We start from the raw sequence: 6000 nt of genomic DNA on the forward strand, positions 1-6000 counted from the left end.
TTTGAAACAATGGAGGTGGACCAATTCAGATACCAGTACGGGAAGCCTCTCGTCAAAGACAGAAGTCCTCTTCTAACAATGGTGATGCAAAGATTCCATGAATGGTCCATGGAAACCTGCAACAATTCTGGGAAGGATGCTTTGACAATGAGAATTAAAGAGGAGCACAACCTCATTGGAATGGATCTGTTTCCTGTTGAATTTGACGAGTTTTTCCAGTTATACAATCAAAAGGCCCTCGACAAATCACTCGTGACTTGCTACTGTCTGTAAGTACTACTTCTGTAATTAAGTCTCTATATATAGCTCAACTCTTTCATTGCATGTATATATAATTATCCTCACTATATTATGCAGATTGAAGATCGTCGAATGTAGAAAAGCACAAATCTATGACATTGGGTTCATTAACCCAAATGTCATACATGAATGGACGGTTAAACACAATGTCATAGAAACCGAGGACAACTTGCTACAATCGTTTCTTAAAAATCAAAACAAAGAGAAAATACTCCTTCCTTACAACTTAAAGTGAGTGTTACTGTCTTGTGCATATTCGGTTTCCCTTATTATTCGAGGTTATAGTAATGTAACTGATGAGTTATGCATGCGTGCGCAGCTACCACTTGTCCGTGTACAAAAGTAGGGGCTCTCCTTTTGCACCCCTTTACTTGTGCACGGGCAGTCAGAGCAACGCCCACGGTCGCACTAAGCAGGGCAGAGGAGGGATGGCAGAGCACAAGACGACCAAAACAACGCCAAGACCAGGAGCGCAAAGAGAGCAAGAGGGCAAGGTGGACTCCCTCGGCAAGAGTCTTGCCGAGGTGGTTTCCGCGGCCCCGGCAAGATCCTTGCCGGGGCAACTTGCTTGACATCAGCAGGGCGCGCCACCCTTGAGCCCAAGGGTTTCCAACGCCATCAACCACATTGGAACCAAGGCTCGGGAGGCACCTCCGTGGTGGCATCTAGATCTTTGTAGAGATCATAAATACACAAGATCAGATGAGAACCAGAAGACGACGATCGTTGGCGAGATCCTTGCCAAGGAAACCCACAAGACCCCCGGTAAGACCCTTGCCGAGGACGTCTGCGGGGCTGCAGCCATGCCCGCACCTGCCAAGACTCCACCGCCGCTCCCATGCAGCTGCTAGCTCGACCAGCTGGGCAGGCATCTGCGTGGCAGCACGCGGCCTCCACACCAACTCAACAAGCACCTGCGTGGTGGCATGCAGATCTTCGTGAAGGCTCCACCACCGCGCCATCCCAACAACTAGCCAACATGGCGCTACAACGCCTCGTCCACTTGGACGCGCGTCGGAGCCAGGCGAGGTGACGACAGCTGGGATGAGCTTCTTTGCCGTCCCCAATAAAGCAAGAGGGGCACGTCAGCAGTGCATTAAATGTGTTTGTCTGACGATGCCAGTGGATAGACTTGATACATCTCCAACGTATCTATAATTTTTGATTGTTCCATGCTATTATATTATCAATATTAAACTTTTGTCTTGAATCTTATGGATCTGAATATTCTTGCCACAATAAAGAGAACTACATGGATAAATATGTTAGGTAGCATTCCACATCAAAAATTCTGTTTTTATCATTTACCTACTCGAGGACGAGCAGGATTTAAGCTTGGGGATGTTGATACGTCTCCAACGTATCTATAATTTTTGATTGTTCCATGCTATTATATTATCAACCTTGGATATTTATGGGCTTTATTAAACACTTATATATTATTTTTGGGACTATTCTATTAACCCAGAGCCCAATGCCACTTTCTGTTTTTTCCTTGTTTTAGAGTATCGCAGACAAGGAAAATCAAACGGAGTCCAATTGACCTGAAACTTCACGGAACTTATTTTTGGACCAGAAGAAGCCCACGGAGTATCGGAGTTGGACCAGGAGAGTCCCGGTGAGGGAGTCCTGGATTAGGGGGTGTTCGGGTAGCCGGACTATACCTTCAGCCGGACTCCTGGACTATGAAGATACAAGATTGAAGACTTCGTCCCGTGTCCGGATGGGACTTTCCTTGGCGTGGAAGGCAAGCTTGGCGATGCGGATATTCAAGATCTCCTACCATTGTAACCGACTCTATGTAACCCTAACCCTATCCGGTGTCTATATAAACCGGAGGGTTGTAGTCCGTAGGACATCAACTCCATATACAACAATCATACCATAGGCTAGCTTCTAGGGTTTAGCCTCCTTGATCTCGTGGTAGATCTACTCTTGTACTACCCATATCATCAGTATTAATCAAGCAGGACGTAGGGTTTTACCTCCATCAAGAGGGCCCGAACCTGGGTAAAACATCGTGTTCCCTGCCTCATGTTACCATCCGGCCTAGACACACAGTTTGGGACCCACTACCCGAGATCCGCCGGTTTTGACACCGACATTGGTGCTTTCATTGATAATTCCTCTGTGCCGTCGCCTTTAGGCCCGATGGCTCCTTTGATCATCAACAATGATATGGTCCAGGGTGAGACTTTTCTCCCCGGACAGATCTTCGTCTTCGGCGGCTTCGCTCTGCGGGACAATTTGCTCGTCCACCTGGAGAAGATCGAAAGCTACGCCCTTGGCCATCAAGTCAGGTTTGGAAGCTTAAACTACACGGCTGACATCCGCGGAGACTTGATCTTCGACGGGTTCGAGCCACGGCCAAGCGCGCCGCACTATCTCGAGGGGCATGATCTAGCTCTGCCCCCGGACAGTGTCCTGGAGGCCACACGCGCATCAGTTCCGACCCCTAACTCGGAGCCTATTGCGCCAATCGAGGATGAGCGGTTGGACGTCACCTCGGGGGCTGCGATCCCAAAAACGATCGAGCCGAACACTAGCCCCGCACTCTGCACAACCCGTGACTCCGAGGATCCGGACTCCTTCCCGGACTCCGAACCCCCCGCGCCCCTGCCAATCGAATTCGATTGGGCGCCGATAATGGAGTTCACCACTGCAGACATCTTTCAGCATTCGCCTTTTGGCGACATCCTGAATTCTCTTAAGTCTCTCTCTTTATCAGGAGAGCCCTGGCCGGACTACGGTCAGCGAGGGTGGGATACGGACGATGAGGAAATTCAAAGCCCACCCACCACCCACTTTGTAGCCACTGTCGACGATCTAACCGACATGCTTGACTTCGGCTCCGAAAACAACGACAGCATGAACGACAATGTAGGAGACGAACAGGAACCAGCACCTGTAGGGCGCTCGAAGGCCACCTCGTCATATGACATATATATGGTGGATACTCCAAAAGATGGAGATGGCGATGGAATAGTGGGGGATGACGCCCCCAAGAATCAGCCAAAGCGCCGGCGTCAGCGGCGCCGCTCTAAATCCCGCCAAAGCAAAAACGGTGATTCCGGCATGGGAGATAACACTACCCCGGATAGCGCCGAAGAACACCCACCTCAGCAAGATTCAGCACAGGAAGATGGAGAAGCCAGCCCTCATGAGAGAGCGGCAGACCGAGAGGTCGAGGATGATAACTATACGCCTCCCTCCGAAGACGAGGCAAGCCTCGATGACGATGATTTCGTCATACCATTAGACCCCGCCAAACAAGAGCGTTTTAAACGCAGGCTTTTAGCCACGGCAAGCAGCCTCAAGAAAAAGCAGCAACAACTTAGAGCTGCCCAAGATTTGCTAGCTGACAGATGGACTGAAGTCCTTGTGGCCGAAGAGTATAACTCGAACGCCCCTCCAAGAGTTACCCGAAGCGCAGGCCACTACCCCGATCAGAGGAGGAAGCACCTACATCACTAGCGCATGACATGGCAGACCGGCCACCTCGCGGCCGCGACAGAGAGGTCTCTCGGCCCTCCACCCAAGCCATGCCCCGACGTCGCTCAACTAAGGCACGGGAAAATGCGCCAGACCTGCGAGACATACTGGAGGATAAGGCAAGACAAACAAGATCGATCTACGAATCGCGCAGGCGCCCTACGGCATGTGACAATGATCTTCACTCCGGATACAACAAATCCGGCCGGGCCGAACACAACAGACATAGCTCTTCCGAGCTGTGTCGTGATATAGCCCAGTACAGAGGTGCCGCACACCCGCTATGCTTCACGAATGAAGTAATGGATCATAAAATCCCAGAGGGTTTCAAACCCGTAAACATTGAATCATATGATGGCACAACAGATCCGGCGGTATGGATCGAGGATTATCTCCTTCACATCCACATGGCACGCGGCGATGATCTACACGCCATCAAATACCTCCCGCTCAAACTTAAAGGACCGGCCCGGCATTGGCTTAACAGCTTGCCAGCAGACTCAATAGGTTCTTGGGTGGACCTGGAAGCCGCATTCCTCGACAACTTCCAGGGCACTTACGTGCGACCACCGGATGCCGACGACTTAAGCCACATAATTCAGCAACCAGAGGAATCGGCCAGACAATTCTGGACACGGTTCCTAACAAAAAAAAACCAGATAGTCGACTGTCCGGACGCAGAGGCCCTAGCAGCCTTCAAGCATAACATCCGCGACGAGTGGCTTGCCCGGTATCTGGGACAGGAAAAGCCGAAATCCATGGCAGCCCTCACGACACTCATGACCCGCTTTTGCGCGGGAGAAGACAACTGGCTAGCTCGCAGTAACAACTTATCAAAGAACCCTGGTAATTCGGATACCAAGGACAAAAGTGGCAGGACATGTCAGAATAAGCAAAAACGCCACGTTAGCAGCGACAGCAATGAAGACACGGCAGTCAATGCCGGATTCAAAGGCTATAAATCCGGTCAGCGGAAAAAGCCATTCAAAAAGAATACTCAGGGCCCGTCCAGTTTGGACCGAATACTCGATCGCTTGTGCCAGATACATGGCACCCCCGAAAGGCCAGCCAATCACACTAATAGGGATTATTGGGTGTTCAAGCAGGCAGGCAAGTTAAGGGCCGAAAATAGAGACAAGGGGTTGCACAACGACGACGAGGAGGAGCCCAAGCCGCCAAACAACAATGGACAGAAGGGCTTTCCCCCACAAGTGCGGACGGTGAACATGATATACGCAACCCACATTCCCAAGCGGGAGCGGAAGCGTGCGCTACGGGACGTATACGCGATGGAGCCAGTCGCCCCAAAGTTCAACCCATGGTCCTCCTACCCGATCACTTTTTATCAAAGGGACCATCCCACTAGCATCCGTCATGGCGGCTTCACCGCATTGGTTCTTGACCCAATCATCGACGGATTTCATCTCACAAGAGTCCTCATGGACGGCGGCAGTAGCCTGAACCTGCTTTATCAGGATACAGTGCGGAAAATGGGCATAGATCCCTCAAGGATTAAGCCCACAAAAATGACCTTTAAAGGCGTTATACCAGGTGTAGAAGCCAACTGTACAGGCTCAGTAACACTTGACGTGGTCTTCGGATCTCCGGACAATTTCCGAAGCGAAGAATTAATCTTCGATATAGTCCCGTTTCGCAGCGGCTATCACGCCCTGCTCGGACGAACCGCATTTGCAAAGTTCAATGCGGTGCCGCACTACGCATATCTCAAGCTCAAGATGCCAGGCCCTCGAGGAGTAATCACGGTCAACGGAAACACCGAACGCTCCCTCCGTACAGAGGAGCACACGGCGGCTCTCGTAGCGGAGGTACAAAGTATCCTTCTCAGGCAATTCTCCAGTCCGGCCATCAAAAAGCCAGACACTGCCAAGCGCGCCCGGAGTAACCCATAGCAGGACCGCCTGGCACACTCTGAGCAATCGTAGCAATGCGGTCCCAACCCCAGCTCTCGCGACATAACGAAACCAGTACCTCGCATACATAACTACGCCCTTGACATACCATGGGCACAGGGGAAGGGGCACAATAACGGCATGCACAAAATACGGCTTAAAATGTACTAGGGGCTGCCGGATTCTTTTTTTTAAATTTTTTCTTACTTTCAGGACTCCATACTTCGGACGACCTGTTCGGCAATTCGACTGCCGCACAAATGATGCAAGCTCCTGGGAGGCAGACAAGCCATGCCGC

The sequence above is a fragment of the Triticum urartu genome, chromosome 3A (assembly GCF_056163025.1).
Source record: "Triticum urartu cultivar PI428250 chromosome 3A, HENAU_Tu73, whole genome shotgun sequence".
Lineage (NCBI taxonomy): Eukaryota > Viridiplantae > Streptophyta > Magnoliopsida > Poales > Poaceae > Triticum > Triticum urartu.